This window comes from Pinus tabuliformis, chromosome Q (genome assembly GCF_031772625.1).
Source record: "Pinus tabuliformis cultivar Carrire ecotype Pingquan chromosome Q, CPIR1, whole genome shotgun sequence".
NCBI lineage: Eukaryota > Viridiplantae > Streptophyta > Pinopsida > Pinales > Pinaceae > Pinus > Pinus tabuliformis.
The window spans coordinates 1,325,900,062-1,325,923,678 of record NC_142296.1 but is presented as its reverse complement, the minus strand read 5'-3'; the positions used below and the strand labels follow the sequence as shown (position 1 = coordinate 1,325,923,678).

Sequence of the window (23,617 nt, the reverse complement as noted above, 5' to 3'; positions counted from 1 at the left end):
TTTTATATAATATATAGAATTATTTTTGTTATTAACTCTCTCTACCTTTTAAAATTTTACATGTAAACTTTATATTGAACATTGAAGGAAATACAAATCTCTATAATACTTTGAATTAGAAAGAATATATGATATCCAAATATTTTACTGAAGATGCATATTGAAATATTTGATTTATAATTCACATTAAACTTTATATAAACTCCATGTTATGGAATTAATTACACATCTTCCTCACAATAGAAAGTGAAATATAAGAATTTTTTTAATTTAAATTTTTTTATTTTTCTTTATATCAAGTTGACATAAAATTATGTTATTTATAGCTTATGGTAAATTATTATTTTGTGATTAATATATTTTTGTTTTAAATATTACATGTTATGTTATTAATATTTTTTGTTTTAAATATTTTTTTTACATGCCATTTGTCAACTCCAACAGTTAACGTATTAGATATCTCCCTGGTGCTAACAAAAGTAATTTTTTTTTATTTCAATTATTTTACTTCTCTATGTAGAGTTTTCATATAAACTTAACATGAAAATTGATTTATTTTATTTATGGGGGACATTGATATTTTTTTTAATAGTATATTTCAATCTATTGATATAAATATTATTTTAGTATTTTTAAATGTAAGGGTAGGTGATAGAATCTCCCTGGGATACATGCAAAGAATTAAAATCATGTAAATTTCAAATGGTTAATTGTAGACAATGAATTATTAGAAATTAAAAAAAATGATTTTAAATTTTATTTTCATAATCTAAAATCATTACATTTTTATTTCAAATGGTAAATAATTTATTTGATTCCCACCTCTTATTCTTATTATTAACTAAATATTTATTTATTTATCATTTTTTTAAAATGTGAGTCAACTTCCATAAGCCTAATCACATGTTACCCTCATACTAATACGTAAAATTTTCCTTTCAACACAATGAAAGTAAATTATACTAGCAATTGCACTAGATGTTGTAAAGGAAATGATGTAAGGCATAAATTTGAGAAGAATGTGACATATAAAAAATCATTGAAGATAAAAAATAATAAACAAGATGGTATTCAAAGCTAGAAGATAAAGGTGAATCACTTACATTATGTCAAATTAACAAATTCTATAACCTTTCCAACATGTATTGTTCATGTTTGTCCTTAGAACACTTGCCTTAAGTTCAAGGGAATGGTAGGGAGAAAAGTAGTGAAAGCACTTTAACTAAGGAATAATTATTACTAGCAACTGCACCAAATGTTGAAAGGAAACGCCGTAAGGCATAAATTCTAGAAGAATCATGACATATAAAAAATCATTGAATTTAAAAATTAGTAAACAAAATTCTATTCAAACAAATATTTACACAATTTGACCATCAATCTCAACCTGATAAATTTCATAGGTGATATGCATGAACATGCCTCCTATTCTTATACTCATATATCATGGTAAATAAATGATTCTTATACTCATATATCATGGTAAATAAATGAGTAAGCTCAACCAACTTATGAGACTGACCATAAAACCTTTAATAAAATCTAGTTGAATCCAGACTTCTCTACTTCATACAATTTAATTTTCTTCCAAATCATAATACACAAATATTTGACAAAAACAATAGATTAATAACTCAATCTAAAACTAGAGCTCCATTGAAGCACAACTTTGAGAATATTTGTAAGGAGAAGGAACATTCAACAGAAGAATAGAGACTAAATATGCCATCATTGCCATTGCATCATCAATTTAGCAAAATGCAAGAAACTCTGGTAAGAAGGGAGGATGAGAGATTCAATGAATCATATGTAGTAGGGAGCGAAGCTTCAAGAACATATGAGAATATTAATAGTCCAACTACAACTTCTTGTTCTAAAGAATAAGGATTGCATCTTCTAGCTCTTCTTCTACAGTGTGCAGAGATTATTTTAGAGGACAATCATGAAGAGGCAAACAGTATCCTACCCTATATTTATGAGCTTTCTTCAGCTTATGGGAGTTTAGTTCACCACGTGCTTCATACTTTGTTGAGGCCTTATCATGTCAGTTGATCAGCTCATCACAGATCCAAAGTATTGTATCAGCATTCCAAGTATATAATGGTATCAACCCATTTGCGAAGTTTTCTCATTTCACTGCAAATCAGGCAATCCAACAAGTACTCCAAGGTGAAAATAGTGTGCACATCATTGATCCTAACATAATGCAAGGTCTACAATGGCAGAGAACAGATCTAAGTTTGTAAAAACCTATCAATCTCAAGTACCACCATAGATGGGAAAATTGAGAGATGCAGAATAATGAGGAGGCAATAGCAGGATGGGATAGAAATATTGGACCATCAATGCAAAGCATGGATGAGGATGCAACTCATCTCTAGGTAGAAGAAATGATAAATCACCTCAGGAAGAGCTCTCCTAACATACCAACCATATTCTTAAATAATTGCATAGAAGTATTTACTGTTGTAGTAACCCTTTTATAAAATCTGCAGTTGAATCCAAAATTCTCTACTTCACACAATTTAGTGTTCTTCCAAATTATAACACACAAATATTTGACAAAAACAATAGATTAATAACCCAATCTAAAACTAGAGTTCCATTGAAGCACAACTTTGAGAATAGCTATAATGAGAAGGAACATTCAACATAAGAACAGAGACTAAATATGCCATAATTTCCATTGCATCATCAATTTAGGAAAATGCAAGAAACTCTAGTAAGAAGGGAGGATGAGAGATTCAATGAATCAGATGTAGCAAGGAAGGAAGCTTCAAGAACATTAAGGAATATTAATAGTCCAACTACAACTTCTTGTTTTGATGAATAAGGATTTCATCTTCTAGCTCTTCTTCTACATTGTGTAGAGGTTGTTTTAGAGGACAATCATGAAGACGCAAATAATATCCTGCCCTATATTTATGAGATTTCTTCACCTTATGGGAGTTCAGTTCACTATGTGTCCATACTTTGCTAAGGCCTTATCATGTAGGTTGATCAATTCATATGTAGGAATCTACTCTCCTATCATGAATGATTCACAGAACCAAAGTATTGTATTAGCATTCCAAGTATATAATGGCATTAGACCATTCGTGAAGTTCTCATTTCAATGCAAATCAGGTAATCCAACAAGTATTCCAAGGTGAAAATAGTGTGCACATCATTGATCTTGACATAACGCACGGTCTGCAATGGCAGAAAAAAAAAATCGAAGTCTGTAAAAGCTCTCAATCTCAAGATTTTAATCCTCCATGGCATGTAGGGTTTGAAGTTTGTTGTGATACTTTTCTGCCAAATCAGGATTTTCCACAAGACAAGTAATCACAACTTGCCTTTTGAATTTGCTAAAAAAATGAAGAGCATAATCACTTGGGTAGTGATTTAGTGTAAAGAGTTTTGAGTCCCATGAATCAATCTTCTCTAGCCACTCCTGGACCTTGCTCTGATATAACCCTTTTATGGCATAAGGGCTTTCTATTCTTGGCAAGATAACTTTTTACCAATAAAAATTGTGGGATACAAATCATGAAATAGATGTCAATAATGTCTCTGAAAATAATTCTCATAGTATACATTATGTAGGTAAAATAAACTTACTAAATCATAGACAGTGAGTCACAAAAAACTTGATCCGCAGTGACTAGTACAACAATGTTACCATTAGAACTTTTCCTGAAAAACTCTTCCTCCAAATTCCTTGCTTTGAAAGTATCCACAACGTGTGGGTTATAATTTTTATTTTTCTCTTCCATCACCAGGCATACCTTTTGGCAATCAAGTTAAAGGGGATGGTAATAAAAGTCCATCAAGTTCACAGACCTTGCAACTAATAATTCATAGTCCTGTGTCTTAATGTTGTTTCTGACAGCAATGGATGTAATGCATATAGCAATATGAAAGGGACATAGGGTAAATTGTATTATGTATATTGCATGATGAGGTTGATCTATTATAGAATAGGGACAAATACCAAGGAGGCTATACATCAGTTTCTATTCAATCGAAAGGCTTGATCAATGCAAGTCCTAGCTTAGTCCAATGGGGTGCACTATTCTTAGCAATGTTATCCATGCATGAGGGCACACTAATCTAGGATATTTGGGTTAGTTTTTTTGACATCATCACCTAGGGCACATCATTAGATGTCTATATGCAATGTATATTCCACTAATATGGTTAGCATAATTAGGTGGTGTACTATATTAAAGTAATTTTCTTCTTTCAGTGAAGTCAAATGTCATATGGAGAGCTCCATATCTCATGTTTGATGTTAATATTTCTAGCGGTATGTGTTTGTGGATTATCATATTCAAAGGTTGCAAATTTGATAAGAGCTTTAATTTTTTAGCTACCCAATGTTCAGGTGAATTCGCTAAGTGGAGAACTTGCTTACAAAGGTTTGAAATTAGAAACGCATAACCAAATGAATCCCCATAGGTCTCACAGAGTGCCAATAAGTTTTCCTTGCAAGAAAAGAGTCAAAACTCGTAATCAAGTTATAACTTGGTTCAACAATAGAGCTGAAGAGAGTTTGACTTCATGTACTTAGACAACTCAATGATTTTTAACTATCCTTGCAAGTATGTCAACTATGGCTATTTCAAAGCTAGGTAGACATGACAACCATCAAAGGGGTTCATTTGATGTGTATATGAGGAGACTTGGACATAGAATATTAATAAGTAGGTCATGGACCGCTAGCCACTTTGAGAATTACCAACAAAAGCAGCAGAGCATAACTGAGGGCACTATATAATTAATCCACACTTCAAGTGCATAAAAAATGAGAATTTATGTCACAAAAGTACTAAACAACATTATAGAATATAGAATCAACAAAATACCTCTGGATTTTGGCTCATAAAATACTTGTAATAAAAGTTTAAAAAGTTCCTATAACATCAATGAAAATATTACTCAATATTACACATGATGGTAATACAATATTCGTAACAGCTTAGAAAAATTACTTTCATATATATAAAACATGTCAATTACAAACAACCATGAACAAACAACAAGAAACTTCACATATATTAATTAAAAATGAAGAAATGTACATTGTCCATTAAGAACGAAACAAACCCTATTAAAAAACTATATCTGGCAATAAAATTACCATAGATAACCTGTGCACAAAAATAAAAATTGGAATGAAACAAACTAAAAAGATAAAGAGATTATTTTTAGAAGAATTAAATGGTCATAAAATTTGCAATGAAACAAACTAAAAAGATAAAGAGGTTACTTTTATAAGAATTACATGGTCTTCTACCTCCTTACACATGGTCTAATATAGAACCTAGAAGTCCACAAATGAAGTGGAACCCCATTTACTAGAGATTTACCCAAATACTATATATTCACCAAATCAAGCAACATAAACACTAAAAATTAAATACCAAGAAAAGACAACGACTTGAATATGGCTATAATCAAGAGAAACTTCAACATAGAATTATCTGAAAACCACAACGAAACAAGTCCCAAACCTTCCCTTCCATACACGAACAAAGGTTCATTTCTCTACTAGTAGAAAAGATGCATAGCATTACCTGAATCTATGAGCCAACTTCATGCATCAATAGCCACAAAGGACTAAAGCGCAAAATTCACTCTATTTTAGATTTTGTTTATTTCAAAACTACTAACCGATAAAATCAATCATATGGAATGAGCTTCATGCTAATCTTCTATCATTCATTCATGCATAATGATTTGAAGCATCATTGATCCCAAGAATGTATTTGACAGTTCAATATTTGATGCATTGTTTTATTCGAGGGAAGCGAGCTCTACTCTGGCTCTTGCTTGTTATTCCAGATAAAGCAGCCTTCAACAGGATGAATCATCTGCTTTAGCATCCAACATGAATTATTTATAGGTATTGACTAGCCAGCTTTCCTTCCTTCACAATATAATTATGTGAAGGGAAATCTTCTCCCTTGAAGTATTTGTTTAGCATATCCTTTTTTCCAGCTGTATACATTATCCGAAGTAGAGATTTTATAAACAATTAGTCAGAAAACTCTCAAGAATATATCTGTATTTTTTATGATTCCTATTTTCTGCTTCCAAAGATGACAAAAATGATAAATTAATGACAACATTAAATATTTTTGCCATGGACCATGATGCAATATAATTGAATTTTTGAATTATTTATGAGGTACGTTTGTCAATCAAAGAAATTGCTAGAAAAAAAGGGTGAAATTGGATGAAATCACACACCTGGCCATCTATTGTAGTCCCAGAGATATGGGGAGTCATAGCATGGTTTGGCATGGAGCGCTATGGATGATCTTTTGGAGCAGGTTGAGAAAACCCAACATCTCCACTGTAACCTGCATTGCAAAAAGTCCCAAGAGTTAGCAATGTACCTGTTTCCATCACTGCAATTGACAATTAGCACTGTGCTTGTTTCCATCACTGCAATTGGAAAACTAACTTTTTCTAACAAACAGGAACATAGTTTAGAAATTTAAAACATAGAAAAACAATTCATTATCTTGTAATTACCTCTAAGAATGACAAAAGGACTCCCAAAGCACAAAAATATAGGTACATTGTTTTATCAGCAACGTATCATCATGCTCTTTCTGAATCTGAGAGAAATGCTTGATGATGGGATTTGTATGTCCATAGCCACAAATGAATAAAGCATTGACTTCACTCTATTTTGGATTTTGTTTACTTCAAAACTACTAACCTATAAAATCAATCAAATGGAATGAGATTCATGCTAGTCTTGTATCATTCATTCTTACATAATGCGTTGAAGCATCATTGGTCTCAAGAATGTATTTGACAGATCAATATTTGATGCACTTTTTTATTCGAGGAAAGCTAGCTCTGATCTGGCTCTTGATTGTTATTCCAGATAAAGTGGCCTTCAACAGGATGAATCATCTGCTTTAGCATCCAACATGAATTGTCTATAGGTATTGACTATTTAGCTTTCCTTCCTTCACAATATAATTATGCGAAGGGAAATATTCTCCCTTGAAGTATATGTCTAGCATATCCTTCATTCGAGTTGCATACCTTATCTGAAGTAGAGATTTTATGAACAATTAATCATAAAACTCTCAAGAATATCTCTGTAATTTTTATGATTCCTATTTTATGCTTCCAAAGATGACAAAAATGATAAATTAATGACAACATTAAAGCTTTGTGAAATGGACCATGATGCAATATAATTGACTTTTTGAATTATTTATGAGGTACATTTGTCAATCAAAGCAATTGCTAGAAATAAAGGGTGAAATTGGATGAAATAAGACACCTAGTCATCTATTGTAGTCTGAGAGATATGGGGAGTCATAGCATGGTTTGGCATGGAGCACCATGGATGATCTTTTGGAGAAGGTTGCGCAAACCAAACATCTCCATTGTAACCTACATTGCAAAAAGTCTCAAGAGTTAGCAATGTGCTTTTTTCCATAACTGCAATTGGAAAGCTAACTTGTTCTAACAAATAAGAACATAGTTTAGAAATTAAAACAGAGAAAAAATGATTCATCAATCAGAAAACCATACCAAGACAAGGTAGAAACCTTCCCTTCCATACACGAACAAAGGTTCATTTCTCTGCTATAGAAAATATGCATAGCATTGCCTGAATCTGTGAGCCAACTTCATGCATCAATAGCTACGAAGGATTAAAGCGCTAACTTCTCTCTATTTTAGATTTTGTTTATTTCAAAACTACTAACCTATAAAATCAATCAGATGTAATGAGCTTCATGCTAATATTCTATCATGCATTCTTGAAAATGCTTTGAAGCATCATTGGTCTCAGGAATGTATTTGACAGTTCAATATTTGATGCACTATTTTATTCGAGGGAAGCGATCTCTGCTCTGGCTCTTGCTTGTTATTCCAGATAAAGCAGCCTTCAACAGGATGAATCATCTACTTTAGCATCTAACATGAAGTGTTTATAGGTATTGACTGGCCATCTTTCCTTCCTTCAAAATATAATTATTTAAAGGGAAATCTTCTCCCTTGAAGTATCTGTCTAGCATATCCTTCATTCCAGCTACATACCTTATTTGAAGTAGATATTTTATGAACAAATAGTCAGAAAACTCTCAAGAATATCTCTGTATTTTTTATGATTCATATTTTCTTCTTCCAAAGATGACAAAAATGATAAATTAATGACAACATTAAAGCTTTTTGCAATGGACCATGATGCAATATAATTGACTTTTTGAATTATTTATGACGTACGTTTGTCAATCATAGCAATTGCTAGAAACAAAGGGGTGAAATTGGATGAAATCAGACACGTGGCCATCTATTGTAGTCCCATAGATATGTGGAGTCATAGCATGCTTTGGCATGGAGCGCCATGGATGATCTTTTGGATCAGGTTGAGAAAACCAATCATCTCCACTGTAACCTGCATTGTAGAAAACCCCAGGAGTTAGCAATGTACCTATTTCCATCACTACAATTGGTAGTTAGCAATGTGCCTATTTCCATCACTGCAATTTGCAAGCTAACTTGTTCTAACAAATAAGAACATAGTTTAGAAATTTAAAACATAGAAAAATGATTCATTGTCTTTTAATTGCCTCCAAGAATTAAAAAAAGGACTTCCAAATCACAAAAGTACAGTTCTATTGTTTTAGTAGCAACATATCATCATGTTCTTTTCGAATCTGAGAGAAATGTTTGATGATGGGACTTGTATGTCCATTATTAACACTAGGAAGGAGGCAATATGAAGAGGAGTTGAATAAATATAACTGACCTCCAATGCGTCCACTTGCAGAAGCATTAGCGACTACTTGAGCATCCATGATGGCCCCTTGAGCATTATTCACAATCAATACACCCTTCTACAGCTTGTTGATTTTCTCCTTGTTAAACATTCCCCTATTGTAACCAAAAGGAAAGGGTAAGAGAAACAATAATTAGGTTTTTGTTCACAAGTTGTATAAAATATATAGGTTCTATTGATCTCTGATTGAATAATGGGAGAGATTATTTATGAGATTGTGATAACACGCACCTAGTTTTGTCAGAAAGAGGCATATTAATGACAAGTAAATCACATTTAGGTAGCATTTCGTCAAGATTTTTCTCCAATGTTGCTCCAGATTCCTTTTCCAATTCGGGTCTAATAGAAAGACGGTCATGGTAAAGAAGGTTACAATTGAAGGTTTGTACAAAGGAATGCAATTCAACATCATGTAATGTTTATTATTATTAGATTGAAATTTTGAAACAAACAACATGCATGCATAAGAATTATGGAGCACTAATTTTTGAAAAGTTTGCAACATCATGTAGTACATCCTAAGAATGAATACCTTTAAACGCTTAAGTAGTTCTTTGCCAATACACCCTACACCAATCGTACCAATAGTTTTCCCTTCTAGATCATATGACCTGTAAGAAATTGTTGCCACTTTCCAATCGCCCTCAACAATTTGCTTATATCCAGGCACAAAGTTTTGCATCAATATGAGAATGCGCATTAGCTCATATTCTGCCATGGACACCACATTACTTGTTGTAAAGATTGTTGAAGAAGGCGTGAGTTAAACTATGAAGAATCATTACAGAAACTTGTTCATACTAAAATGTCCATAGTGTGAACTTGGTCAATAGGGTGGTGAAAAGCAATATACTTGAGATAAAAAAGAACTAGTACCTATAACTTCTGAAACAGTCACACCAGTGGCTATTGCAGCATTTAGATCAATGTGATTAGAACCAATATCAGCTGTCAAAAGAAGATTTAAGTTCTTTTCCTTCTTGATCCTCTGTGTTGTCACATAGGTCAGGTGGAAAGGCGTAGAAATCAAAACATGCACATCAGGTATGTGCTTTTCAAGTTCTGCAAAGGAAAGGAAATTAATTGTGTAAGTTTGGGTTACAATTCTCAAATGTAAAAGTAAGCAATAATAAATTTTGAAGATCCATGCTAGCAAGAAGTAGGAAAGGGAAGGCATACTAAAAAATTAATATATTAGATTGTGGAAGTAGCCACCCAACTTCAATTGTGAATAACCATAGGTCATTTATGAAAAAGCAGTCCTCCAAAAGGGAAAATCCCTCTGAAAAGAGCTATACAAACCCTGATGCAAAGAAAATAATTTGACAGGTAAACCCTAACACAAAAAAGTCCTCCGAAAGCAAAAGCCCCTTAAAAAATCCCTTGAAAAATTATATGCTATACTTGGTCCAAACAGGGTGAAATTTGTCTTAAATTCAAAATGCCCCCACTGATCAAAAACACCAAATCTACAAATTTAATATTCAACATAATCCTTCTACATAAGTAATAGAAAACAGATCACAATGACATAGAATTCTCCATGCCAATAGAAATCAATCTTATTGTGTCTCGAGTCTTGACACAGGACAAACTAATGCAGATTGTCAATCTTTGCTTGCTTTACGTGAAATATGGTCCATTGCAGCCATGAAGAGTCTCCTCCTCTTCTTGGATTTGGTGATGTGATGTTGCCCAGTGATACTGATGCAGCGAGGTAGAAAAACATACTTTTGTGGCAAGGGTTTACCTGTCCCCTACTGCCTGAGGTAGAAAAGCTATTATTGTGGCAAGGGTTTACCTAGCCCCCTGCTGCCTAAGGCAGAAAAACTATTGTTGTGGAAAGGGTTTACCTGCCCCCTATTGTCAGAAATTGACAACGATGTGAAGTCAAAACTATTCAAAGGGATGGAAGATTGTTTACTTGTATTCCACCTATGAGCCTCGTTGCTTGCAATTAAAGACATGAATTCCAAATTGTTCGGGAGTGATGGGTTAGAGTTTAATAACTCTTTTTTCTCAACTAACTTTGTATGATCCAACGAATAAACATTTTCCAATCATCTAACATATAATCTAACAGGCACGGTGATGACAAGTGTATAAGAGGAACGTTCTTTTCAGAGGGGAATGCCTTACGATGTAATAACATCTTTAGGTCAATTCTAAAATACTATTATTGGTACTAGGTTTTAATAATTCAATGCCTTCCCAAATTATGTTTTAGGCCTAGGGTAAATATGGGGCTTGGTATGCATTTTATTTCAATGAAATCTAATTAGAGGTGTTATCCCATTTTCTTTTCTTCATTGGTGGCTATTGGATTCGACGTTTATCCTTTAGAGACGTACCTAATCTAGTTGTTGGTTTATGTTTGTTTCATTAAGGATGGCTCTAATTTGAAATTATCCATAGATTAGGCATGTTTGGTTGTCACTCTAATTTATATGTTTAAGTGTGTGCGGGATAATAATTACCCTCATTAGGATTGGGTTGTCCCTTCCAGTAAGGTGGTCACAATGGATTTTAGGGGGCATCATTCAATTATGCTTACCTTACAATTGCACCACCTACTTTTGAGAAGTTCATCCATTTGCAAAAATCATTCATAGATTAGTATAATGGGTGATTGTAAGTAATGCATTGAACTTCATGTGATCTAATAGAGGTAATAACATTTCCCAAGTTTCTATGGCAGTATAAGTCGAGGCAGAGTGACTAAAACTAGCATCGAGTGTGTCAACTCTTGGATCACACCTACTGACATGGAGTTAAAGGGCACATGAGGGTAAGGAATCTCCTTGTTTGGAGTGGATAATCTCAATATGTCCCAAACTTGATTAAGCTTTCAGCTTCTCGATCTCGTTTTCTTGGTCTCCATGAGGTTCAAGCCCAAAGAGATCATGTGGGAGGTGAGCGTAGATTACAAAATATGAATGAAAACCTCTAGATTTATTAGATGTTAGATACAGTAAGATATTCCTCCTTCTTTATAACCAATATCACATTTAGGGGAATGAGGGCCTTATAAAACAAACCCTTGAGAAATGGATTATTATTTCTATTGAAGCTATTGAACCTGCATATAGCCTAGACAAGGTTTTTCCATATTCCTTAGCATCTAAATTTCTAGCCCGATTCGAACCAGGTAAGCCATATCTTAATAATTATGAGAATATATCTTCAGTTGGCATTATATATGTAATTATGTTACAAAAACTTGAGTGCCTATCAATGATTTAAATTAAAAACATATATAGTTTGGTCAGTGTTACGGTTGCACAAAACTTGTGGTATAGCAACCATGACCCCAAGAATTCGTATTGGTTCAAAGTCACCATAAGATGATGATGACCTAGATAATAAATTCATCCCTACATCTACCTCTATTTCATGACTAAGGTGAGGAGGATGTAGATAAGCATTGGTTCCTCTGGAATGTGATCTAGAATGAATGGAAGACCAACGATGCCACCATATCGCTAGAGTTCTATATGACCTTGCATGGTAGGGATCTACAATGGTATATGAAATGGAAGCAAAGTGCACCTTTGATGTAGAAGTAATAATGATGTAGCAATTGTGTGTTAACTATAGATCGATATTGAGACAAAAACCCAAATTGATATTAATATCGATAGTCAAAGGGAGGGGTGGGATATATAGGCATATGTTCTAGTTGATTCTATTGATTAAGTTGTGGATTACACCATTGAACCAAGACTTGTACCCTTTTTAGGTTAAGAACCTCAGTTTCAGGGACAACCTTTTCACCCCCACGTCTAATCAATTCTCCCCCATGTACCAGCAGGGAAGTCCAAGAAAGACATCCTATCTAGTGGGTTTGTTTGTTCAATAGGGTTGGTTGGGTTTGGTTGAAAGGGATTTTATAGACAAATTTCTAACAAGGGCTCGACAAGCTAGTCAAAATCATCAATCTATTTCCTAGTGTTATTGGGTCAATCTCAAAACTTTGGTCATGGACCACCCTGGTTGGTTAGCTAGGAACACACGTCGTATAAAACTGCTTGGATTGGGTTGTTCAAAATCAATAACAATATCCCAAGAATTTATGGTTTTCCTTTATTTATTTAAATCTCCCTTAGGATTCATAGCTAGATCATTTGAGTCCTTAGATCAATAATTTCAGTTTCCAACTCACTGCCTTCTTGAGTGTCTTCCATATCAAAATATTTTTTTTTTTTCTTTATTCTTCTTTCTCTAATATTAGCTTTATGAAGAGTGCTCCATTTAAACTAGGATTGTTTACTTTGTTAATAGGGTGCGCATATAGGGCAAGAAATAAATTCCTTTCAGTAGTGAATTTCCCTCTCCTTTTAGTCAAGCCTTCATGCGCCTCAATAAATTCATTACTAATAAAGCCAACAACAAAGAAAATAGTGCCATTTATTGTTGAATCTAGGGTGGGAAAGGGATTTCCTTGAGTGGCACAAGGTAATAAGGAAGAAAAATGTTGAAATTATGATTTTTTATGTTGTTACAATCACATGAATCCAAAACTTATTTATGCTGCAAAATAAGTTAAGTAATTGTAGTATGTAGATAGAACATAAACCATATAAATCATATGAACAATGGAAGAAAACCAAGAGCTCAATGAGACATAGAGAATTTAGGTCAATGACTAGGGAAAAACCTGCAAGGGTAAAACCCAACTAGATTCTTCTTCTATCAGAAATAAGTTGTTCAATAAAGATACAAACTACAATGAGAGGATGAATAAGTGCACAAAAATATGAAGAATATCTCTGATAGCAGTAGTTGTTGTAGACATTGAATCATTTTTTTCTCTCCAAGATCTGCTCTTGCTCTTCAAGACTCTCAGCTTTCTCTCTCTCTTAATATTCCTCTAGACTCTCCAACTCTCTTTTTCTCAAGTTCAAATTCTCCTTTCATAAGAACAAGTGTGTCAAGTGAGGATGAGAGGCATAAATATATAGGAAGAGAAAGGAAGTAAAATTTATGAGAGAGTAATTCTTATGCCTTGAGGAGGAGTTACATATACCAACATAGGAGTGTAACTTATGCATTTAGGAGAGAAGTGTAACTTATGCATTTAGGAGAGAAGTGTAACTTATATGAGTCATTAAAGTGTGTAAGAGAGTGTAAAAGGTGCATAAGTGCATTAAAGATAGAGAGGAATGAATCCATTAAGAGAGAGAGAGAAAGTAACATATGCATTAATTTAAGGGAGTTACATATGACATGATTGAGAGGCTTGAATTTTTTTTTAATAATATCATCAAGAGAATAATAATAATAATAATAATAATGTTGATGGTTAAGTTAAAAATTAAACAATTGAGATTTATTAAGGACAAGTTAAGTGATTTTCCATCATTTATATATGACTAAAAATTGATGAAAGGTGATTTACTATTTTTGGAAATTCATGGCTACAAATATAGACATGACATTCTATTTTAGAAAGTCACCTTAGAAAGGTCGGAAATGAAATTGTATTCAAGGAAATTCATCCCATAGATGTCAATTTTCAACACTCTCTCTCTCAGCTAGGGAGGAATTTATTTTTGATACAAGTATCTTTTTTATGTCTGCTTTGTAACAATGATGTTACAATCTAATGAAGAAGAATCATCATAGGGGAGATATATCCATGACCCTATACACACTTGGGGGTATCCACTTGTCAACACATGACAAGGATATCACACATCCAAGTCTTAACACTGCTTGGGGGGATCCACTTGTCAACACATGATAAGGATCTCACTCATCGAATGCTTATCACAACTTTGGGGGATCCACTTTTCAACACATGACAATGATATTGCACATCCAAGGCGCATAACTACTTTGGGGGATCCACTTTTCAACACATGACAAAGATCTCGCTCATCCAAGGATCATCACTATTTTAGGGGGTTCACTTGTCAACACATGACAAGGATCTCACTCATCAAAGGCTCATCACTACTTACGGGTATCCACTGGTCAACACATGACGAGGATCTCACACATCCAAGCCTAATCACTTCTTAGAGGATCCACTTGTCAACACATGACAAGGATCTTGCACATCCAAGGCTCATCACAACTTGGGGGGTCCACTTTTCAACACATGACAAGGATCTCACAAATCTAAGGCTCATCACTACTTGGGGGGTCCACTTCTCGACCCATGACAAGGATATTGCTCATCCAAGGCTCATCAATTCCTGAGGGGATCCACTTGTCAACACATGACAAGGATATCGCACATCCAAGGCTTACCATCCATCACTACCCTCTTTAGGAAGGGTCACATCTGCCAGTCTAAGATGCTCTCTAGAAACTAAGAAATTTCCTTTATGAATCGCTATATGATGAAGTATTACTACTCATATTTTCACCATATCTCGGATATAATGATATTTGATCTCAATGTGTTTGGACTTGTCATGGAACATGGGATTTTCAGTAAGTCAAATCCCACTCTTATTGTCATAGTAAATTACTATAATATCCAATACTTTCTCAAATAGCTCTCTAAAGAGATTCCTTACCGATACTTCCGCATAGCTAGCCATGCTAGCAGCAATGTGTTAATCATGGAAAATTTTAGGGGCTAATATTCGTAGTTGGGCTAATTTCCCATGATTCTAAAAAAAAGATTTTTTAAGATCCAACTTTTATAAAAAAAATCATTCACCCAAATTTTACAATATAAAATTATTTTACCTTAGAAATTTCCAACAATATATAGAGAGTACATATAAAATCATTATAAATTTGAATAATTTTACAAATACATTAATAAACATTTTATAGTTTTAATATTAGGAACTAGTGATATTTGCCAATGTTTTTAAACTTCAAGATAATTTTCCATTCTTAAAATTCCCCCTTTGTATTATGCTTTGGTCATGTTAAGGGCAACAAACTTTTTATTTCTGCTGATCCAAGATATCATTGTAGATCCTAAGCGGAAGCAACACCCTGATGTGCTCTTTTTTTTTAGTAGAGTTACCAACCCAATCACCATCAGAGTATCCATGTAGCCTTACATCTCGGGCAGTATATCTCAATCCAAGATTTGTGGTCCCATGCATGTACCTCAACACATTATTTGCAAACACCCAGTATGCATGAGAAGGCTTAATCATGTATTGAATCAGAGTATTGACTACAAAGCATATATCTGGTCTAATGTTCACTAATAACATAAGTGCCCAAATCAATTGATTGTACTCAGAAGGATTAGCCAAATCAGGTCCTGCAACTTTACCAAAAAGCTTCTTGAAATTCATTTTGGAGTATTCATGGACTTACATTGAGTCATGCCAAACCATTCTAGTAGTTTGACAACATATTTTCCTTGAGAAAGGAAAATCTCACCAGATTTTTACCTTACCTCTAGGCCCATAAAGTAGTGCATCAAACCAAGATATTTCATTTCAAATTCAGAAGATAACCCCCTCTTACACTGGAGAATAAGAGGTTCACTGTTGGTCAAAAATAAATCATCAACATACAATACCAAAATGAAAATCATACCTTGGATTGTCTTAAATTAAATATTTGGAACTACATTACTTCTAGTAAAACTAAGATTCATTAAGGAGCTATCTATGCAAGCATACCAAGCTCTTGGAGCTTGCTTCAGACCATAAAGGGCTTTCTTCAACCTACAAACATGAATTTTTGGATAATTTACTTCAAAGCCTTTTTGTTTCTCCAAAAATACTTCTTCTTTAAGGAAGCCATGTTGAAAAGTAGTCTTCACATCCATTTGGTGAAGAGACCATCCTTGTATAGTAGCCAGAGCTACAATAAGTTGGATGATGGTGTAATGGGCAACAAGTGCAAAAAAATCGTCATAGTCTATTCCCACTTTTTGAGAGAAACCTCTAGCCATAAATATAGATTTATATTATTCAATAATACCATCAACACCATATTTTATACAACCACTTATAAGATACAACAAATTTACCTTGGGGTCTTGGAACCACTTCCCATACATTATTTTGAATGGTGGATTCATATTCTTCATCCATTGCATCTTTCCAAACTTGGGAATTTACTTCTTCTTCAAAAGCGCATGGTTCATCTCGAATGATTTTGCTCATGGCTACAACATATCCTTGAAACTAGAAATATTCCTTTCTTTCTCTGAAATCTCCTCTAGGGGTAGCATGTTTATCAACATATTGAAGAGTGTCACGAAGCCATAAAGGTATCCTTTTTGGAGGATCACATAGAGGAGGATCCAAAGGATCCATGGGCTCCATGGGTTCATCATCAAGATGAGTTTTAGCTTTAGGGTCTTCTTGCATTTCAAATAGATAATCTTGACTATCAACATTAGCAGGAGGAAGGGGAGTGTCTCTTGCTTTTCCAAGAGCTGCATCTTCATCAAATGTTACATCCCTACTAAATTCTATATTTCTTTAAGGAAGTAGGTATATTCTGTAAGTTTTAGAATTCTCATAATAACCAACAAGCGTACCATTCTTACCTGAAGCTTCCAGCTTGTTCCTTTTCTCTTTTGGGACATGGAAGTACATAGGACAACCAAAGATCTTTAGGTGCCCAACTTTGGGCTTCCCACTAGTGAATAATTCTTCATGAGTCTCGTTGTTTAGGGCACAGTGAGGAGATCTATTTTTAACATAGACCATTGTGTTCGCAGCTTCTCCCCATAGAAAGTTTGGAAATTTCTGATAATGCAACATAGCCTTGACTACTTCCATGATAGATGTTTTCTTTCTCTTGGCCAGACCATTTTGTTCTAGGTTACATGGTATAGTGGTCTCTTTTATTATTCCAGCTTCTTTGTGGAAGTCAATGAAATCATTGGAAGTGAACTCTCCTCCATTATTAGATCTAAAAATTTTGATCTTTTTGTACTATAACTTTGTAATAATTGAACATGTTAAAAGTTTGAATTTTATTTTTTAGAAAAAATCCATGTTTCGCAAAAAAAAAATCATCCACAAAGATAATATAATACAAGTAACCGTGAAGAGAAGTTATAGGAATTGGTCCACATAAATCATAATGTACAAGATGTAATACCTGACTAGTTCTACTTGGTTAGATCTAAGACTTGTGTGTTCCATAATGTAAACAAATTCCTTTCAGATTAATCACATCATTAGGATTTGGTCGACGTTTCGAACCAACTAATTTGGTTCATCGTCACGACAAGGTGAAGGGAATGCTCCATTCACTTTCTTTCTGCTTGTGCATCCTTGGCAAATGCCATCATGATCATATATGATCTCCGGTATTTCAGAAACCATCTTTTTCACATGTGTTAATGCTTTGTATGGTTTCACTTTATGGCTTCTCTTGCCAATGTTATCTCTTTTTATCCCCGTCTCACTTAAGATCTTTGGTGCATGTCATCTATGATGAACAGAATGAGCATCAACATTTATATATCAAGGCCTCTAACATTTCTGGTCTTTGGGTGGAAATTGCAAAGGAAAACTTCCACCTATATTGTCTTTACAATTGATTCATTGATTATATTTATGAAAAGCACTTATAATAGTTCTCTGTTATGTTTGAGCCTTGAACTTTTCTAGTTCAACACTAGAAGAAAATAAAATCTCAACATAATAAGTCAATAGGGAACATGGTATGGTTTGTCGAGGAGGTATTAGAGGAATGTTCATGTAAACCCTACAAAGCTATTCGCAATGAGTAATAGAGAGAATTTATTGAGTGTGGGAAAGCATTATCCTGAGGCATTGGAATTTTGTCAACTAATGTAAAGTAAGTTATAAAGTATAAATTTTGTACATGATTATTTTCTTGTCTTATCAAGTTTATAACATGTAATATGAATAGGTTTTTCTAGTGCCAATAAAGCTAGTATTCCTTATTGCAAATATTGATCTAAACAATTCATTTCATTGTCCTACTTTTGTTTGAATTTTCCCCACTTTATGTGTCATTGCACTCAATCAAATAAATTCATTAATCTGGCTTTGAAGAGGGTAGGTCTTCACAAAGAAAAAGAGACATAATTTTAACAGTTAACCATCAAATGGAGAACAAGGCAATGTAACACACTTAGTAAATGAACAACATTAGAATAATAACAGAATAACTTTCCAAAAACAAAAACATTATACGGTTAGCTACACTTTGTTGCCAATAGTACTGGAAAAATACCAATCCATAAAATAGGCAGAAAATAAATTGTTACAACATCCAAGAAAATCAATAATATATTACCATCATATTAAACAAACCAGTGATATTCTACAAGATTGTAATAAAGAGATTAACATTTTGATTATGAGTGCAGCGTAAGTGTCGTCTTGCCCAGCATAAAAATTATTACTAGTCACACTTGAGCAAAAAAATCCTCAAAACACCATTGTGACTTAAGAAATAAAGAGAAAATGTTTTGAAAAATAAATAAGTAAATATATATAGTCAATTAAAACTATAATTATCATCAACGAACAATAAAAGAAAGATTGAAAAATACAAAGAGAAAAATACTTAAAAATATATAAAAAAATAAAAAATGAAATGATTATGATAATATATTTCTTATATTTAAAGAATAGAACAAAAGAATATGCATGCTTAAATATTTTAAATAATTAGTTAAATTTATCATAAAAAAATATAATTATCATAAATTTCTTTTAATGCTTTTTAATTTCTTATTTCCTTACATTAATATATTTTATATTATTTTAATAATTTACATCTTCCTCCTTATTTTTTATTAGATCATATTATCATTTATTTATTTTGAATTATTGATAGCAATGAGTGTGGCTAACTATTTTTTATTTTATTAATTCACGCATCTATTTTTATATTTTATTTAATTTTATACTATTATTTCATTTGGTTCTAAATTATTTTGGGTTAAGTCCGTGGTAACAATAAATAGTGGAAAATAAATGGTTATTTTGCATGCTTTAAAATTCTTTGTAGCTCAAACAATTGTAATATAATTTATTTAGTTTTGTTGTAAGTCTATGTTTTATGTTTTTAAATACTTTGTAATGGATTTTTATGTTTTTAAGATAAATTTAATACTACAAACGGATTATAATTATGTTTTTTTGTTTTCAAATTGTTATGGGCTAGTGTTTTATTTCAAATATATATTTTTAATAACATTTATCTGATTTTTAATTTAATAATTTTTTTCAATAAATAAATAAATTTTTCCTTTTTATATTGATAATTAATTATAAAAATACCAAATTAATAAAAAATATTTTTTATAATAGACAAAATCTCAAATAGATTTAGACGTCCGGTCACAATTATAGCATTGTTAAAATCGAAGGAAAAATAAAATTGTAGTTCATTGCCTACTATTTCTACTATGTGAAATACACTTAAAAAAAAAATCTCATTTATCTCCAACAAAAAAATATAATTATTTTAATATATAAATAATTGTTGATATTTTCAGAAAAATCACATCAGAAAATTCTATTGACGTGTTTCGAACCAACAACGAGTGTGGTTCATGGTCAAGACAAGTTGAAAAATCAGATCATAGCTACATGTTAAATAGGGATGGCAGATTTGACTAGAAAAACAGTGATATTAGACTAGACAGGATGAAGGCTATAATTGATTAAGAAACAGCTAGATTTGGTTGGTTAAATTATTTAATTATAATAATATTATCTATGTATAGTGTATAATTAATACTTTTTGGTTGTTATTGAGTGTTATTTTAAGTATAGTATTTGAAATAAAATTTAGGGACTATAATAATGAGTGATATGTTATATATTAATAGCTCTAGGGATTATAACTTTTAGTAATAGCATGGATTTAATATTATCCTTAAAAATTAATAATACTAAATATTATTAAATTATTATTACAATATTATAATAATAGTAATATTTTTATCATTAATGGTTTTGGGAAACTTCTTAATATAAATTTATTAGTTAACCTATCTAAAGAGCACTTAAACACACTACCTAAATCTAAATAATAATCTTATAATGGGTAATATTAACCCATTCAGTTAGTTATGACAAGGGCAATATTATAAAGAAAAGGAAAAGAAAAAGAGGGAGATTTTCAAAGAGGACCAAAAAATTTATTTAAGAAATAAGGAGAAAGTAGATAGGTTAGTTAGAAGTTTCATTGGGGAAAAATTAGATCGAGTCATTAATAGAGGGGGGGACACAGGAGGGAGAGATGACTAGGAAGATAGGGCAAGGATCTAGCAACTACTGATCTTCCAACCATCGTCCTTATTGAGATTACTTGGCCTTTTTTCAATCTCAATGGCTTCCCTAAATTTCCGGTGATGAAACTGTGCAACCTTAGCAATCACTCGAGCCTCCTCAATACAAACATGATGTTTAGTCTTCTCCACATGCTCTGCTAGTGTAGAGGACTTGGTTCTCTCATGTTTTAGGTTAGCTACATGCTCATTAATCCTTTGATTAATAGAACGTCTAGTCTCACCAATGTAGGCGGTCCCACATGAACAACGAATAATATAGACACCCTTCATGTCCTTGGGGTTGACAGGATCTTTTACTGATCATAGGGAATTACAAATGGTTTTAAGGGGTTCGAAGGTCGAGGGAACATTATGCTTCTTAAGAATCCTAGCAATCTTATCATTGGTCCCTTGGTAGATGGACCACTGGGATTCGATTTTTAGGTTCTTTTTTAACCACCGAGTTCTTGTAGGCTTTAAGGAAAGCTTTATGATAATCAAAGGATTAATGAGCATGCAGCTGACCTAAAACATGGGAGAACCAAGTCCTTTGCGCTGGCAGAGCATGCAGAGAAGACTAAACATCATGTTTGTATTGAGGAGTCCCAAGTGATTGCTAAGGTTGTGTAGTTCCATCACCGGAAATTTAGGGAAGCCATTGAGATTGAAAAAAGGCCAAGTAATCTCAATAGGGACGACAGTTGGAAGACCAGTAGTTGTTGGATCCCTACCCTATCTTCCTAGTCATCTCTCCCCCCTGTCTCCTGGCACCCCCCCCCCCTCTATTAATGACTCAATCTAATTTTTCCCCAATGAAATTTCTAACTAACCTATCTACTTTCTCCTTATTTCTTAAATAAAAAAATTTGGACCTCTTTGAAAATCTCCCTCTTTTTCCTTTTCTTTTCTTTATAAGATTGCCATTGCCATAACTAATTGAATGGGTTAATATTTTTTTTTCCACCGAAAAAAACGAACCATCTATTAAGTATAATAGGTAGTTACACAGCGTATGCAAAGCATTGCTAGAGGACTCGTTCTTTGCCATGAGACAGGGGAGAGAACAGAGTCGCTGCTGAAAAATAAAGATCAGCACCATCAAGCGCACCCGGAAGGCAATGAGCCAGCGCAGGGACCCCAAATAATTACATTCAGAAAAGAGAAGTCGAGCGCCGAAAAGAGCCATGAGAAGAGGCGTAAAGCCTGCGCCGAAAAGAGCCATGGGAAGAGGCGTAAGCCTGTCTAATAACACGCCTCGCTGAGGCCCGAGGAAGAGCAGACCGACGAAGAGAAGATCCCATGCAGAAAGAAACACCGAATTCGCACAGGGAAAAAGCACCCATCGACCAGGCAGAAATCCTGCGTAAGCACGACCAGGATTCTGGAGAAAAGGGAATAGAGAAAAAGACCAGGTCAAAGCGGGCATCCTTTTACAAGGAAAGCAGCCCAAGAGACCTGATAAAGAGCAGAGAAACAACAAAGAAAAAACCAGAGAAACAATACAAGTATGTACAGAACACAGGAGGGAGAAAAACAGAGGAAAGAACTAAGCGAAAATGGGCTGCTCAAGAGGACGAGCAACCCCATTTTCATCTTCCAGGACAATCCACGACCCCATCGCTTGATTGACACCTTCTTTGGAGAGACGGTCAGCATCAGAATTTCTTTCCCTGTAAATGTGACTGAGAGAGAGCTCCGAGAAGTGATTTTTTAGTCGAGAAACTTCTCTGAGCAAGGGAAGCAGGGTGAAATTGTTGCATAATTGCATCCCATTGAACCAACGCACAGTGTTCATAGAGTCCCCAAAGATCTGAACCTCATGCATATTCCGCAGGACAAGCCCGGTTTTGGGAAGGCACCCTTCACCTCGAGGAGTGCCCGGTTTTGGGAAGGCACCCTTCACCTCGAGGAAAACAGGAAAATGATCCGAGAGACCTCCTTCTCCAACCCAGTGTCTGAAAGCCTGAATCTTTTCGGACAACGAATCACAAATTAGGAATCTGTCGAGCTTCTTCCCAACCCAATCATCACCTATTCTTCGGTTTCTCCACGACGGACGCATCTTAAGTGGAGTGACATCCACCAAGGGAGAGGAGGCCAGCTTGTTTATGAAGAAATCCGTGAGAGGGTCTGCTCGGGCTCTGACCCCCCAGGACTCTGTCGTCCCCAGAGAAAAGTTGAGGTCTCCGCCGATTACAAGATTTGGGTGCGTCATGAACGACTTAGCAAAAAAGGGGTTCCAAAATTTCTCCCGCTCCGCAACAGGACCATAAACATTGATAATGAGGAAAGGAATGCATAGCTCGCTTGAGAAGAGTTCCACAGCCAGAACATTTTCCCATCCCCACGAAGAGATCTCTCTAAGAACCTTCGAATTGAAACCCAATGCCACCCCTCCTGAGTGGCCATTAGCATCAATGACATGAAAACTCCAGTCCGGGAGAATCTTCTTGAGACAGCCTGTGACTTCTTCCCCTTTCCCCAAAGTTTCTTGAAGTAAAATAATGTCTGGTTTGTTGGACCTGACCATTTCCTTCAGAGCTAGCTTTTTGGGTTGGCTAGCTAGACCCCTACAGTTGTAAGATAAAATGATCATCGTAAACTTGCAGAGGGTG

At 34.0% G+C, this 23,617-nt stretch overlaps 1 pseudogene; it reads right to left on the bottom strand.

The window, feature by feature from the left end:
* Positions 1-5,884: 5,884 nt before the first annotated feature.
* Positions 5,885-22,428, bottom strand: LOC149224727 (formate dehydrogenase 1, mitochondrial-like; annotated as a pseudogene).
* Between the last annotated feature and the right edge of the window lie 1,189 nt (positions 22,429-23,617).